Genomic DNA, 17,195 nt, shown 5'->3' on the forward strand with positions numbered 1-17,195 from the left:
GTCCAACTCAACTTATTTCATCAAGTACTATTTTATATGATACATATATTACGGGGAGCATGCACACTGACTTTATTATCTACAGGACACTTTTTCTAAAATGATTGTTTGTGCTTAAGAGACAATTGCATACAAAATGTTCCACCTCGGCCACCACTTTGCAAGCTTTTTGTATTCTCCACATAGATCTAAACAAAGACTGCATTCATGCTTCAGTTTACTCTGCATCCAGAGTGCTCCTACTGCTGGTTTGTGAAGTCATGCACAAATCATATTAGCCTCAATCTACATCTATCCTGTAGTTTCTTGAGAAATACTGCATTTTGATGCATTTCACTCTAAAACAGCTTTGATCAGATTTGAAAATGTAAGCCATTTGAAGACATCCTCAACCCTTCGCCATTCACTGGTGTGGAAAAAACAGTACGCAACTTGGAAACACATCCAACCATACTGATATGTACAACATGCAAATGCAGCTTCAAATACAGCAGAAAAAATGACCTTGCTGCATTTTAAGCTGGTAGTGTACACATAGCCAAAGATTCACCCAAGATTTGTTTAAGTCACTATTTTTCACCTTGAATAATGGTCAGGGGTGCTGTGGGCAACCCTGGCCTCTGTCCCTCTTTCCCTCCCACTGATGTCCTCTCCCATCTCTGCCTCCCAAAGGCTTGCACAGCTGTTTGTTGCAGCAGCCCTGGCTACAAGCTCCACAGCTGAATGGTGCCTCTGGGGCCGGCCAGGGGGTGTTTCCCAGGCCCCTGTGGGGCAGTGTGAGGAGGTACCTCTCTTAGGGATAGGGGGGCAGCTCAGAGACCAGGGGCAGCAGCTGTCCCTGCCCATAGGACTCCCAAGGAAAGGGGAGAAGGCTAAGGGAACACTCCACAAGGGTGTTCAAAAAGGGTGACACAACTGGGCTCCTAAGCCCCACAGGGGTGCCACAGAAAGAATGGAGCCATGGACTCAAAAAGGTTGAAAACCTTTGATTTAAGGCATGACAGTTTTCCAGTTGCTGAAGGGGAATGTATGAATGTGCTGCTGAGCATGTCGTGAGAAATTAAGAGTTCTACTGAAATCCCACAGCATTTAATTGGATTACTCCCATTCAGGATAAAACATCCAAGTTATTCGGTAGAACAGAGAAAAGACACAGCTGGTCTCATTTCTACAAATGAAAGCATGACTATGCCTCCTTTTATGGGTTGTGTCCAATACTATCCCTACTCAAAGTAGACCCATTGATACCATCTAAACCAACTTTGTTCAATTAATTCCTCCTGAGTAGGACTTAGCCAGATACAACTCTATGGTATTGCAGCTGTTTAAAATCCAGTGCAAGTGTTCGTTACAACGATCATCATACGACATAAACTCAGTGCTGCAGATAAACACGTCGACTGTCTGGGGGAAGTTTAAACAGTTTGGAAAACTCATAAAGGCCTGCTTTCATGATTTCCTACAAGACCAGACATCCAAATTGGGTTCGACACAACAAAGGAGGTGGCACATTTCTCTTGAAGTAGCAGCCACATTTCCCCTCTTTCTGAAAACCTTCCCTGAAGCACACATTTACACTGTTACTATAACATCCTGGCAACTTTAACTGGCACTTCAGCAAGGTCACTGCTACATAAAGCAAACTATGATGGAGTCAGAGGCTAGACCATAATTTACTTAAAAACAAACAATTCCTAACAGCTGTACTGCTGCAGACTGAAAGTACACCTTTGTCCTGAGTTTTTAATCTAGAGTTTGATGAGCCCATATACAGTTTTTACAAGAGGATATGACCTTTAAAAGAAATAGTACCGCTACAGGAAAGCAGAGAGATCAGTGGAAAACAGTAACGAAAGTCCAAAATGTTTTGCTCACAAGCCGTAACCTGATGCCTACGTATTCCACTAATTTTAAAATACAAAGTGAAAGTCTGTCAGATATTTTCAACTTGGGAATGTTGTAAGTTAAAGCTGCTTCTTGAGCTTAGGAGTTCTTCTAGGCAACTATTTTTAGTCTAACAGCTGCATTTTGAGTTCATAGATTGTATAATCTGGCCTTATACTGTCTTTGAATCACTTTATTATTTGCACTGTTACAAAACCTGAGGGTGGCCGGGAGGGGAGGGGGGGATATTCCTTGCCAAAACACAGACCACACAATTTTCTTACCATACTTTCTTCTGTCATCTCATGGCTAGCTGTTCTGTGCCACCCTCAGATCTCAAAATTTCATCAAGAAAGGCACATACAGTGAAGCAGCACAGTTATTATGTCAAGATAACAGCTTCCATGTCATTTGTTGGCAAAATGTGAACTATCTCAATAGCCTTCTTTGTGTTAAGCCTAAACAAAACGGACTAAGCCATGACTACAACATAATAATCCAAGAAGTATGGCATTTCTGAATCATCATTATGCTCACAAATAGACTAATCAGTGGGGGAAACTTCACAACACTTCTGAAAAACCAGCTCAATGCAGCAGTTTGTAGTACAGGTTTTCCAGAATCTCTTCTAAGTTTAAAGGCTTTGCCTCAGATGCCTGGTATTATTTCCTTGGAACAAACTACAGCAAACAGAGGCAGCACTTTCCTGCAATTATTGGAGATATTTCCTGTCTTTCTAAAGTCTTTGATAACACATACCTGTTATTGAAACAAGGCTTCTCTGTGCACAACCTCTTTTAAATTCATCGTATCCAAGTAACAGTGGAATTTTCAGCACTACACAAAACTCTCTGAAGTGCCAGATGAGATTATGCTGCTATGTTCACGTAACGTGGAATGTATTACTTTCTTGTGGTATGCATGCAAACATACCAGCATCTACAGAAGCTTATGTTTGTAGTGCTTTGTAAATTTATCTATTTACTTTTAAATTTAAAAAAGTTATTCTCATCAAGCTATATTCAAGCTTAAACCTCCACAATCCACATACTTTAGGGCAAATATGCACCATCTTTAAACTTAGCCATTTTTAAATATACAGTGGTACCTCAGGTTACATACGCTTCAGGTTACATATGCTTCAGGTTACAGACTCCGCTAACCCAGAAATAGTACTTCGGGTTAAGAACTTTGCTTCAGGATGAGAACAGAAATCGCATGGCGGCAGCGGGAGGCCCCATTAGCTAAAGTGGTGCTTCAGGTTAAGAACAGTTTCAGGTTAAGAACGGACTTCCGGAACGAATTAAGTACGTAACCAGAGGTACCACTGTACTGTGAACTGCAACCTAAAAAATGTAACCCAGACTATATTTACCATATGTTAGGAGAATTAGAAGAAAATTCAACTGAGTTTAATAAGTAAATATACTTGGGATAGCAGCTTAAGAGTGCAATTCTATGCTTGTCTAACTCAGAAGTAGAAACAACAAAGTATTGTGGCACCTGAAAGATTCTCTAGGATATGCTTTCTCTGACTGGTGCCATGAATAGGATGTAGGCATGTTAGGTACCTAACTCAATTCCAAATTTGTTAGCTTAAGCAGCAATGCTATACCCACTTATCTGGGAGTAAATCCCAATCCATTGAACTCAATGGGACTTATTCTGAGTAGATAGGTATGCATTGTTTATCTCAAGCCACAATTCCATCGCCTTCAAAAGTTTTGCACCTCAAAACTTTGCATATAACCTCTTACTCAGCTGAGACAAAAACATTTCCCCACAATTACTAGCTCATTATCTCTGCCTCCTACTTATCGATATGCAGACAAATCAGCCAGGGCTGATCTAAAAGCCAAGTACCGTATTTTTCGCACTATAGGACGCACCGGCCCATAGGACACACCTACTTTTTTTGGGGGGGGGAAATAAAGGAAAATAAATTTATTCCCCCCCCAGGTGCGGGGCTGGGACGGGGGAAGCCTGAGCTTCCCCCGACACCAGCCCCCAGAACATGCAGCTCTCCGCAAGCCGTGGGAGCCCAGTGGCGGGCTCCCACGGCTGAAGCTAAGCCTGGGCACGTTGCGCCTCCCCGCTGTCCCCCCAGCTTGCAGGGCTGGCGGGGGGAGAGGCAGGCTTCTCCCCGCTGCAGCCTCCAAAGGACGTTGGGAGACAGCGGGATGGCGCGCTGCGCCTCCCCGCTGTCCCCCGACCCTGTGGGGCTGGTGGGGGGAGAGGCAGGCTTCTCCCCGCTGCAGCCTCCAAAGGACGTCGGGAGACAGCGGGATGGCGCACTGCGCCTCCCCGCTGTCCCCCCAGCTTGTGGGGCTGGCGGTCGGGCTCTCCTGAAGCCTGCATTCGCTCCATAGGACGCACACACATTTCCCCTTCATTTTTGGAGGGGAAAAGTGCGTCCTATAGAGCGAAAAATATGGTATGTATTCCAATGCCAAACAAAAACCAATAAATTACCGGTAGTCTCTCTTAGAATATTATTTTTCTGTGTAAAGGGATATTCTTATTTCTGGCCAAAAGCCACTGAAAACAAAAGCTTTATGCTTTTTTAGAAAGAGGAATCTTATTTAGCAGCAACCATAAAAATATTTGCACATGCAAGAAAAGCTTGCTCAGACTAAGGCTGTATACACATCACTCATTTAAATCAGATTTAAAGTGCATGTGTAGGTTGCATACACATCATACATTTTTGCCCCAAAGAATCCTGGGAACTGTCATTTAAACAGCCATTAGCAAACTACACTTCCCAGTAGTAAAACAGTAAAACAGGAGTAGGGAACATTTGGCCCTCCAGAAATACAACCTGCATCCCCAGCAAATCTGGCCAATGGCCAGGGAGGATGGGAGTTTTAGTTAACAATATCTGGAGAGCCAAAGCTTCCTCATGCCTGTGATTAAATCTCAAGATCCTCTATATTTCCAGGCTGTTAATGGAGGATGCAGTTTTTGTATTTCTAGGTTTGCACAAAGAACTCTTTGCTGTCATTCCAGAGTAATTTCCATAACTTTCATTAAAAGGCTGAACTTCAATAAAGCACTTGATCAATATTCTTTGCACAATCAAGTATGCCTGCTCTTTTCTTTATTTTGTCACCAGTACCCTGGCACTCTTTACTCTAGTGTGAATTTCTAGCAGCATTCTGAGAATGACCTAGTAATGGTGCCAAGCGACAAATCTAAACCAGCACTTTATCCATTAAGACAAGGGCTGCAACATTCTAATACTGTTCATGGATATCACTCATATAGGCCAGGCTCTAGATTCAGGTAGGTAGCCGTGCTGGTCTGATGCAGTCGAGATATATATAAATGTCCAGTAGCACCTTTGAGACAAACTACCGTACGTTTGCTCTTGGTATAAGCCTTCATGTGCATGGACACTTCTTCAGATACTAGGCCAGGCTGTGCAACTTGGAAGTTGCGCCTAAAGATACATAATGAAGGCGCCAGATGAGCCTTGCTGGAGAGACCATTCCACAAACAGGGAGCCACTGCAGAAAAGACCTGTTCTCGTGCTGCCACCCTCCAGACCTCATGTGGAGGAGGCATGTGAAAAAGGGCCTCAGATGGTGGTTGCGGGGACTGAGGCAGTTCATATGGGGAGAGCTGGTCCTTGAGGTATTACGGTCATTTACTTATTATTGCCATTGCCTGTCAAGACAGATGGATGCCAATGACAAAAGAACAATGAATATTTTTTGATTTATTTTTTATTTCATGTCATATCCAGTTTATTCCAACTGGGTATCTATCTACCGTATTTTTTGCTCTATAAGACTCACTTTTTCCCTCCTTAAAAAGTAAGGGGAAATGTGTGTGCGTCTTATGGAGCAAATGCAGGCTGCGCAGCTATCCCAGAAGCCAGAACAGCAAGAAGGATCGCTGCTTTCACTGCGCAGCGATCCCTCTTGCTGTTCTGGCTTCTGAGATTCAGAATATTTTTTTTCTTGTTTTCCTCCTCCAAAAACTAGGTGCGTCTTGTGGTCTGGTGCATCTTATAGAGCGAAAAATACGGGTACCTAATCCAGGAACTGTTAAAAAATTTATTCTGAGATACAAACTAGGCTCTCAACAACTTTCAGCCCCCCTCATTGATGACATTCTATGAACTTGCAAATGAGCTGTTGCGATGAGTCACATGGAGTTTTTACCAGCAGTGGAGAAACACCTGTTCAGCTGTCCCCATCCCATTATCCATCTATAATAAAAAATAGAAATGTGGAATGGTTCACATCCCAACAGCATGAAACCCACAACTGGATCAGGAACAGGCTACCTGAACTTCAGGAGCAGAGAGATGTACGTGGCTATTTGTCATCCTTCAGAAGACAGCCATGAGGTCCACTTAAGTGTGTAAAGTTTCCCTCTCATCCCCAATGATGGTGGAGGAAGAAAAACCTACTTATTCACTGTCCAAAACTGAAATTTGCAGATTGGGTAGAAACCCTCATTTCCGTCATCTTCCAACTTCCTAAAACACAACGGAATAGATTCAGTCTAGAAATGGAAGCAACTTCCTTTGCAAGAAGAACTTCCCCTCACGTAATGCAACTCATCAGTAGCTTCCATTTACTACAGAGCATGAACAACTGTTTCCTTCTCATTCTCCTCCACACCTCAATCCTCCTTTACATCTTGGTGTTCTCAGTCAGGACTGTTAACAAAAAAATTCAGTCTGACACAACCATGTTTCTAGAAGAGGCAGACAAGGTTCCTTTTAGAAATTCCCATCTCAGTCAGTGTGAGGTAAGCCAGCTGGAGACAGCAGCAAAAGAACAAGAAAGCTGGAAAACACATACAGAAATATGTATGCTTATCTAGAGGGGCACTATCTCCTGCATTATGGGATCTCAGGAATGATAATTCCTAGTATAATCCAGATCACTTTTTGCTGCCTTAAAAGTTTAGGATGGCCACATTAGACATCTGGTTCCTCTCCATTCCTTCCTTTGAAGTCAGTGGCATTTGTGCAGTGCAGCATGTGACCAAAATAAAGTTAATGTAACATTTCTAGAATTACTTTTCTGTGATAAAGATTAAAAGCACAATAGCCATTTGTGTGTGTGTGACACAACTGTCCTATGCAAAAAAAAGTATATAAATAATATTTGATGACGGCTATCAAAGACCATATCAGTATTTTTATAGTCAAAGGGAATTACATACAAGACTGTTAGTAGTACTGTATATGAATTACCGTATTTTTCGCCCTATAGGACACACCGTCCCATAAGGCGCACCTAGTTTTTTGGGGGGGGGGGAATAAAGGGGAAAAAATTATTTCCCCCCCAGGCGCGGGGCTGGGGCGGGGGAAGCCCGAGCTTCCCCCGACCCCAGCCCCCAAACAGGCAGCTCTCTGCAAGCCGTGGGAGCCCAGCGCTGGCTCCCGCTGCTTGCTGAGAGGTCTGCGATGCCTGGACGCGCTGATCTCAGCGCATGCAGGCTTCAGCATGCAGGCAACTCTCTGCAAGCAGCGGGAGCCCAGCGCTGGGCTTCCGCTGCTTGCGGAGAGGTGCGCGAAGCCTGGAGAGCGAGAGAGGTCGGTGCGCACCGACCCCTCTCGCTCTCCAGGCTTCAGCGAAAGCCTGCATTCGCCCCATAGGACGCACACACATTTCCCCTTCATTTTTGGAGGAGAAAAAGTGCGTCCAATAGGGCGAAAAATACGGTACATCAAGGGTGGCCAGCAGTTTGCCCTACTGATGTACTGTATAGGCCATGCTCCAGGGATTAGTGATAGTTGTAGCTCGAAACATCTAAAGGGTACCACATTGGCTTATTCCTGAATTACAATTTTTAAAATCAGAATCCTGATCCTGGTTTCCTGGCAATCCAAATTAATTTACTTCAAGTAGTAAACATTAGAAATATTGCAGGATGTTACATTAACATCTTAATTCATGGAAAAGCTAGAACCCACAGCTAATTTTCTTTACATTTGGTGTGTTTGCTTCATTCCTTGTCTATAAGTCTTCCAAGACCAGATGCCTCCAAAAACCACAGAGTAAACATTATAGCAACTGCTGACCTACGTTGTCAGTGCTACTATAACCGCTAAGCACGCCTTCAGCAAACACAGAAATTCAGTATAGCTGCAACAACAAAAACTTCCTACTAACTTCCAAAGAAGCAGAGATGCTTGCAAAGCAAAGTTAGTTACAGCAAGAGGAAATCTTGAGAAAACTGATCATAACTTACCGAAAAAAATTTTCTCCTTCCAGTAGCACCTTAAAGACCAACTAAGTTAGTTCTTGGTATGAGCTTTCGTGTGCATGCACACTTCTTCAGATACTTCTTCAGATACAGACTGATAACTTACTGGTAAGACTTAATTTGAAATGACTGGGAAACAATTTTTAATTACTAGAAATAGTACTGTCATTACTTAGGTAGTCTTTAAAAAATGAACAGGAAGAAATCCTTTATGCTACCCACTAAAATATTATTTTCATGTTTGCTATCTAACATTCGTAAGAAACTCCCTTTCACTAGCTATCAGCATGTCAGTCACACATATTTATCATGTAAACACAGAGCACTAAACATGGTTTTGGCATTTTGCAACAGTGTTTGCATGTCACACAATGCAGGTGACAAGTTAAGAACAGTATAATATTAACTGAGAGCGCATCAAAACAAAGCAACTGACAGCATCCCTCACCGAGTCATGAAGGATGTTTGACGTGTAGTGCATAAGGTTCAGTAGCCGAAAACAGTCAGTTTAAATAATGCCCAAATTATATTCAGCCACTTGTTTTTCCAAGGTTCAATTTGCTTTGATGGAAAGAAGTCCTGTCTAACACTGTCACCCATTAAAAAATAAGTACTCCCTTGTTTTTCCCTTACCAAATTGCTCTCAGGCAGATCTAAAACATTCCATACCTAGCCACTTCACAAAGTATGTACAACACACTTCATATATCATCAACCCTCTAAATCAGTATTTCCCAGACTTGGATCGCCTGCTGTTGTTGGACTACAACTCCCATCATCCCTAGCTAGCAGGACCAGTGGTCAGCAATGATGGGAACTGTAGTCCAAAAACAGTTGGAGACCCAAGTTTGGGAAACCCTGCTTTAAATAATACCAAGTTGATTTGACCCACTGCTCCCACCCAAAGCCCCCACCTTTGGGGCCAAAATTAACCAACAATCACAGCACCAGCACTTTTCACCATTCACTGTTCCCTTCATTGCTATGATACCAACGTCTCAATTTATCACCTATGACAACCTAAATATACTTTCTCCCATTCCAGACATGCTTTAAAAACTTGCTCAGGTGTAGAATAATCTGAACCACTGCTCTAACCACTACACTTCTAAAATGCAATAGATAGCATCAAATGCCTGGAAGCAGAAAGAGGTCTTAGACTGGCACCCAAAAGATGACACATTACATTGATAGCTTACCGCCCTGCCCCACTGCCAAGGAACCCACTCCTTGATTAATTCCCACCAATGCCCCTGTGAAGTGGGTTAAGCCAAGATGCAGGGAATGGCCCAAAGTCATGCAGTGAGAGTTCTGGGATTTGAACCCAGGTCTCTCCCAGGTCCTAGTATCCTGACACTCCAACCACTACACCACTGGCTCTCCAATACCCTAAAGTAGCCTTTCCCAACCTTGGGTCCCCAGATGTTACTGGAGTACAACTCCCAACATCCTTGACCACTGGTCCTGCTAGCCATGGCATTTGAAATGTGGGAGGGGGGGTGCTTCTGTTTTTAAATAAATAAAACAAAAACAAAAACCGTCCTAAAGCACCATCCAGGACACACCGAGCTCCAACTCCTGGAGCCTCTAAAGTCTAAAAGCTGCCCTCTCCTTCCTGGGACGCTTTAAGCAGGTGTTGGACAGCCATTATTATTTATTAAATTGGTATAATGCCCTTCATCTGAATATCGTGGGGCATAAAAACACAAGATACAAACACAGAAACAAGAAAAAACCACCCACTCCTCCCCCCATCCGACATCTGCCAGGGGCTAAATTTAGCCGCCACTCCTGCTCCACAGGAAGAGCTGGAGATGGCGTTTGTAAGTGGTCCATGTTTCACAAGCATACAGTAAGGCTGGTAGTACAATAGCTTTGCAAACAAGCATTTTGGTTTCCCTGTGAATGTCCTGGTCCTCACACACTCTGCACTTCAATCAGGAGAAAGCCGTGCTGGCAGAGCTCAGTCCATGCTGGATTTCGGCATCAATGTCTGCCCTTGTGGAAAGATAACTGCCCAGGTAGGAGAAGTGATGGACATTTTCCAACGTTACACCATTGAGTTGGATTTGTGGCGCTGCAGAGGGGTTATTTAGTACCTGTTGGTGCAGCACTTTGTTTTTTTTGGGCGTTGAGGAAGGCACGCTTGGCAAACCCTCACCATGATCAGCTCCTGCCTGGAAACCTATGTCCCCACTGTGGAAGGACGCGTGGATCCAGAATTGGCCTCCGCAGTCACTTACAGACTCACTGTTAAAACCGTGTTCATGGAAGACAATCTTACTTGGCTACAAGTGATCAATCACCAAAGTGATCCTCACTGCACAGTCCATCCTAGAACCGTAGAACTGGACGGGGCGTCGAGATTCATTCTAGCCCGGTGATGGCCAAACTTGGCCCTCCAGCTGTTTTGGAACTACCTCCAATAATTATATTATTATTATTAGGTAAAGATAAAGGGACCCCTGACCGTTAGGTCCAGTCGTGGCTGACTCTGGGGTTGTGGCGCTCATCTCGCTTTATTGGCCGAGGGAGCCGGCGTACAGCTTCCGGGTCATGTGGCCAGCAGGACTAAGCCGCTTCTGGCTAACCAGAGCAGCACATAGAAACGCCGTTTATCTTCCCACCAGAGTGGTACCTATTTATCTACTTGCCCTTTGACGTGCTTTCGAACTGCTAGGTGGGGAGGAGCAGGGACCGAGCAACAGGAGCTCACCCCATCGCAGGGATTCGAACCACCGACCTTCTGATCGGCAAGTCCTAGGCTCTGTGGTTTAACCCACAGCGCCACCCGTGTCCCATTATTAATATTACTAGTACTATTTTTATTATTATTTATACCCTGCCCATCTGGCTGGGTTTCCCCAGCCACTCTGGGCAGCTTCCAACAAAGTACAGTGGTACCTCGGGTTAAGTACTTAATTCGTTCCGGAGCTCCGTTCTCAACCTGAAACTGTTCTTAACCTGAAGCACCACTTTAGCTAATGGGGCCTCCTGCTGCCACCGTGCGATTTCTGTTCTCACCCTGAAGCAAAGTTCTTAACCCGAGGTAATATTTCTGGGTTAGCGGAGTGTGTAACCTGAAGCGTATGTAACCCGAGGTACCACTGTATTGGTCTGTTAAACGTTAAAAGCTTCCCTAAAGAGGGCTGCCTTCAGATGCACACAGGACCAGTGGTCAGGGATGGTGGGAGTTGTAGTCCCAAAAGAGCTGGAGGGCCGAGTTTGGCCATCACGGGGCTAGCCCAACCCCAGCAATGAAGGGGGGGGCTTGAACCCAAGGGGGGGGGCTTGAACCCAAGGGGGGGGCTCGAACCCGCGACCCTGAGATTGAGGGCCCTGCTTCTTCCCTCAGGCTCCTGCCGGGCAACCAGCCCCAGGACCGAAGCCCCCCCCCCGGGCCGCCCTCCGTCGCCGGCTCCCCTGAAATCCCCTCACGGCCGGAGCGGCCGCCTCGGGCTCCGGGCTCCTTCCTCCTCACAAAGCAGGAGCCGGACCCCTCTCGGCCGGACAATGGCGGGACCCCCTGCTCCCCCCTCACGCGGCGACGGCCCCGGCGACGCCCCGCTCCTCGCCACCGACCTCTCCGGCGGCCCCCTCAGCTCGCCGCCTCGGCCCGGGCCGCCCTCCTCGCCGCCTCAGCCGGTGTGTCCCCGCTCGGCCCCACTCGCCATCCCTCCAGCCTCCTCAGGCGGAACCGGGATTGGCGCGCCCCGCCGCCAACCGCAGCCCCGGCCGGCGAGGGAGCTCGGCCAATCGGCTGGCGGGAGGGCGGGGCGGAGGGAGGGAGCGGAGCGGGGCGGAGGGGCCGCCTGGCCAATCAGAGGCCACGGAGGCGGGGCAAGAGAGAAGGGAAGGCGGGGCCAGGGCGCGCTTGAAAATCCCTTTTGTTCGCGGCGAAGGCGGGAGGGAAACCGCGGTCGAGACGTCACTTCCGGGATGGTACTTAAAGGGTGGGAAGCTTGCGCGGGGGTGGTGGTGGTTAAGGTTCTGCCTCTCCCCAAAAATGTATTATGACATTTTTCCAGGCTGCAGGAATATATTTCATAGAACTGTGGAATTATTTTATTTTTATTATTTTTATTAAATAATTTTTATTAGTTTTCCATTTATTCATATACAATCACATCATTTTTATCCAATTTATCTCTACGGCTTCTTTAGAGCCCCTCGACTCTTCCTTCCCTCCCACCTCATGGCTTTCAAAATTAACCTTTATACCATTGCATTTTGTATGTTTTCCAATTCTAATTAAACCTATTACAAAGTACCTCAAAATTTAAATAAATATAGAAAGGGAGAAAAATTCTAATTACAAGTCTTCAGAGGACTCTGTTGTTGTTGTTAGGTTCATAAATTACTACAGAGCATATGTTCAACAGAAAAAACAGCGACAATTTGTTGTTGGCAAAGGACAGCTGGACATATATGTTGTTGTTTAGTCATTTAGTCGTGTCCGACTCTTCGTGACCCCCTGGACCAGAGCACGCCAGGCACTCCTGTCTTCCACTGCCTCCTGCAGTTTGGTCAAACTCATGCTGGTAGCTTCAAGAACACTGTCCAACCTTCTCGTCCTCTGTCGTCCCCTTCTTCTTGTGCCCTCCATCTTTCCCAACATCAGGGTCTTTTCCAGGGAGTCTTCTCTTCTCATGAGGTGGCCAAAGTCTTGGAGCTTCAGCTTCAGGATCTGTCCTTCCAGTGAGCACTCAGGGCTGATTTCCTTCAAAATGGATCCATTTGATCTTCTTGCAGTCCATGGGACTCTCAAGAGTCTCCTCCAGCACCAGACAACCCTGCTAGTGATGTCAATTGCTTACAATGATCTTTCAAATATCATATAAATTTACTCCAGTCCTTTTGGAATACTTGATCATGCTGGTTTCCTGCCAGCTTTGCCAATTCTGCAAAGTCCATCGTTTTCATCTGCCACTCTTCTTTCGTTGGTGCTAGAATTGTGGAATTAGAATAGGATGAAATAATACAATAGGATGAAATAATCCCTTATTTAAAATGAGCCAATGATATGATGCAGCAGCAAAAAAACCCCAAATGTTATTCTAGGCTGCATCAACAGAAGCATTGTGTCCAGATCAAGGGAATTCAGACCACAGCTGGAGCGCCATGTCCAGTTCTGGGCACCACAATTTGCAAAGGTGACAAGCTGGAAGGTGTGCAGAGAAGGGCAACCAAGATGGCCGAGGGTCTGGAATCCGAGCCTTATGAGGAACAGTTGAAGGAGTTGGGCCTCCATGTAACAGATGAAGCCCAGGATGGCGAAATAAGGCCAATATTCTGGAAATTAGACTCTGAATGGATTCTGTGGAACTGTAACAACCTTTCGTGTGGATTGTTTGGACCTTATGAACAGACAGGTGGAATAGACACTATTACACAGATGGACCTTACGCATGAACTGATTAGACAATGATCTGATCCACTGGGTCTTCTGCTTTGTTCGTTTGTTGAACTTTATGAGCTACTTCCATTTAAATTTATGATTTGATACATGAATAGTATACCTTATTTATCTAAGAACACAGCAGGGTACATCTTGTGTGTTTATTGACAGATAGGTAGACGTGTTGGTCTGCCATAGTCAAAACAAAAACAAAAAATTCCTTCCAGTAGCACCTTAAAGACCAACTAAGTTAGTTCTTGGTATGAGCTTTCGTGTGCATGCACACGAAAGCTCATACCAAGAACTAACTTAGTTGGTCTTTAAGGTGCTACTGGAAGGAAAAAAAAATTTTTGTTTTGTGTTTATTGAGTAAGCTTTACGTGACCATAGGTTGGTTTGTTGTTGTTTTGTTAGTTGAGATTCCTGCATTGCAGGAGGCTGGACTAGATGACTTTAAGGGTCCCTTCCAACTCTACAGGTCTGTGAGCTATGCAGTGCAGAAATAACAGCTGACTTTCCAGGACATGAATGGGCTGCAATACTCAGGCAACGTATTGCATATGGTGAACCACAATGCGATCGAAGTTCAGCCCTACAAATCAGTGAACCATCCTTACCTGCCCTCTGTTCAAAAACACAGCAGAGCCTTTACTCTCACCAAGTTACCCTTCTCAACAGCCTTCTCAACAAACTACAGTGTCCAGAATTCTTTGAGGGAAGTAATGCACTTCAAATTTGCTTTAAAGATGTATATAAGTATGTACACAGCCTTTGTGAGGCATGTAGTTAAGGAGCAAAACCTGAAAATGGGATATAAAAAAATAGATGTTTCCCCTTCCCATGTTATCTTCCAAAGCAAACCTCATGGTCTTCCCATTCAGCGCTTGGTTTTTATTTATCGTTCCATGTCAGTATAATTCAAAAGCATAGGGAACAATGGAAGACAGATTTCCTGAAAGTACCAGATGTTCATTAGGCATGTGTCAGCCCATTCACTGTGTTCCTTTTGATTAATTAAGATGAATGTGAAGGATGATTTTCAATGAATTCTATGAATGTGTAAGCGTCCGTTTTGCACACAGAAGTAGGGTTTCGTGTGTTAAAAGTGGATTCAGGAGAAAGAGGAGCAATGTAGAAAGTGGCAGCTGGAAACGTTTTGACTTGGCAGAGCGGCAATTTGTAACATTCTGTTTTCATCACAACAGCACCTGCACAGCACTTATTCAGGATAGTATGTCATGTGCAGCGTGGTGGTGTCTCCTCACTTTAAAAAATCCATTATTCCTTGCCCATCTATTTGCTTCCATGTAGGAGGGCCCAAATATGATATCCAGACAAAATTGTCTCCATACCTCATTTAGAAATTAAGGCATACCATATGGCACGAGGTTTTGAAAGAATCTATAGATGACACCTACACATCCATATTGCCAAGAAATCCTAAACACACCACAACTTTAGAAAACTGAGGAACACTGGCTTCCACTTGCATGTATATTTCCTCCTCCTCCCAAAAATATATCTAACTTTTCATTTTCTAAAACATTTTCTAAATTAAAAGAACAAAGTATTCCAGCTAATATACAAAAAAAAAAATTATTTGAGCCGGGACACAACAGAATGTATTTGCAATGCATGGCTCAGTCCTGAAGATGTGGAGTAATAATCTCTGCTCACTTGCAAAGTACCGTTTTTTTGCTCTAAAAGACTCACTTTTTCCCTCCTAAAAAGTAAGGGGGGATGTGTGTGCGTCTTATGGAGCGAATGCAGGCTGCGCAGCTATCCCAGAAGCCAGAACAGCAAGAGGGATTGCTGCTTTCACTGCTCAGCGATCCCTCTTCCTGTTCTGGCTTCTGAGATTCAGATTATTTTTTTTTATTGTTTTCCTCCTCCAAAAACTAGGTGCGTCTTGTGGTCTGGTGCATCTTATAGAGCGAAAAATACGGTACATTCCACTAGAGTAATCATAATCAGCTTCTTACATCTAGTATTTTCCAGGTTTGGAGAAGGATGTTTCGTTAGTCCATCTGATATCCAGGCAGGCAAAGAGCTCAAACTTTTCACATTAGAAATTCACTGTCAAACTCACACAAAAAAAAAAACAAACCAAAAAACAGACAAGAAACAATAACAGCGGCATTTTCTTCCACTCCAGTATAATGAATTCTAGCATGAGACTTATTATTTGGATCCTTTCCAATCTTGTTTCAGTTTTGGCAGGGAAATTGACTTGGACATTAAAAAAAACAACCCACAGTAGTTAAGGCATAAGAATGCCCTCCCATTCCCACTTGTGATGAACTTGTGTAGAACTTAGATTCTCCCACAAAGACGTGGGGAACGGGATGTGAGCAATGGCTATTTGGAATTCCCCCACAGACCAAGAAATACCGTATTTTCCGCTTCATAAGACGCACCTGACCATAAGACGCACCTAGTTTTTAGAGGAGGAAAGGGGAAAAGCCCCTTTTTTTGAGGACCAGGCTCACAGTTGTGCAGCTTCTTTTGCAAAGGGGAAAAGACCCTTTTTGAGGATCAACTCACAGTTGTTGAGCTTATTTTGCAAAGGAGAAAAATTCTGTTTTTATAGGGTCCAGGGCCGGAAAGGGAGCCAGCGACTGAGCACACATTCGCTCCATAAGACGCACAGACATTTCCCCTTACTTTTTAGGAGGAAAAAAGTGTGTCTTATGGAGCAAAAAATACGGTAGGTAGGGAGTTGCTACCAGCCTGTTGACCTTCTGTCATAAATTATTTTCTTCAGATTGCAGTCCTAAAGTCATGTACTAGAGAGAGAGCTAGCTCTTTGGGCTCCATAGGATTCACTTTTGTGCAAACAAAAGTACGAGGGACAAACCTGGGCCTCTGTGCCAGCTGATGCTTTGAGCCAAGCGAAGCATATGTCTGTAAATCTGTCACTGCAGTCGTCCGCAGGCAAAATATTTTCAAGCAAAATGTGCTGTGCTCATAAATACACCACGCATTTTGAGTCAGCTTCAATCAGACACGGAAGGCACAGAAGCACAAAACCACTGCTCACGCAGATTGCCTACTGGTGTATATAGCGTAATACGGGGACAGAAAATGCATTCAAGATTGCTTCTGCAAACTGAAAAATTGCAAGCTGACATATTCCATTCAATGGGGGAAAGCAGCAAATTCAGTTTGCACCTCCATGAGTTCATGCAAGCTGACTACTTGCATGAACAGTGCTTTTTTGTGTCTGAGCTTATCCACACCTGAGTTTAATGTGCATTTGAAGCTGTCTGCATCCCCGTTTAAGTCGTGTTGTCCACATTATGTTCCCCTCCTGATAGTAAAAGTGCATGAAATATATTCAGAGTCGAGTGTGGATTTCATGCTCTTTATTCAGCTCATAGTAGTGAGGAATGAAAGTTCCCCCAAAATATCTGCTTTATATACATTATTCACACAATAGGCCCCACGTGATTGGCTAATTCCGGGATTCTCCTGTAGACCAATCAGGTTGTGGATTCACTTCCACCTGGAGCTGGATTGGGTGGCTCCTGCGGACCAATCATACTGCTGCATTGTTCTAGGACCAATCAGACTGCTACATTTTGGATTTTATTGTTCTAGGACCAATCAGACTGCTGCATTTTGGATCCTATTGTTCTAGGACCAATCAGAGTGTTGCATTTTGGATCCTATTGTTCTAAGA

The 17,195-nt window shown here is 44.5% G+C and overlaps 1 protein-coding gene across 2 annotated transcripts in view; it reads right to left on the reverse strand.

Annotated features, from left to right (window-relative positions):
• LOC128416979 (CTTNBP2 N-terminal-like protein) overlaps nt 1-11,801 on the reverse strand; it is a 31,512-nt gene extending 19,711 nt beyond the window's left edge. For both annotated transcript variants that reach the window (XM_053395106.1, XM_053395105.1), the window contains exon 1: nt 11,698-11,801. The gene's annotated coding sequence lies outside the window, so the exon portion shown is untranslated. The remainder of the gene's footprint in view (nt 1-11,697) is intronic.
• Nucleotides 11,802-17,195: the final 5,394 nt, after the last annotated feature.

This window comes from Podarcis raffonei, chromosome 7, assembly GCF_027172205.1.
Source record: "Podarcis raffonei isolate rPodRaf1 chromosome 7, rPodRaf1.pri, whole genome shotgun sequence".
NCBI classification, from domain to species: Eukaryota; Metazoa; Chordata; class Lepidosauria; order Squamata; family Lacertidae; genus Podarcis; species Podarcis raffonei.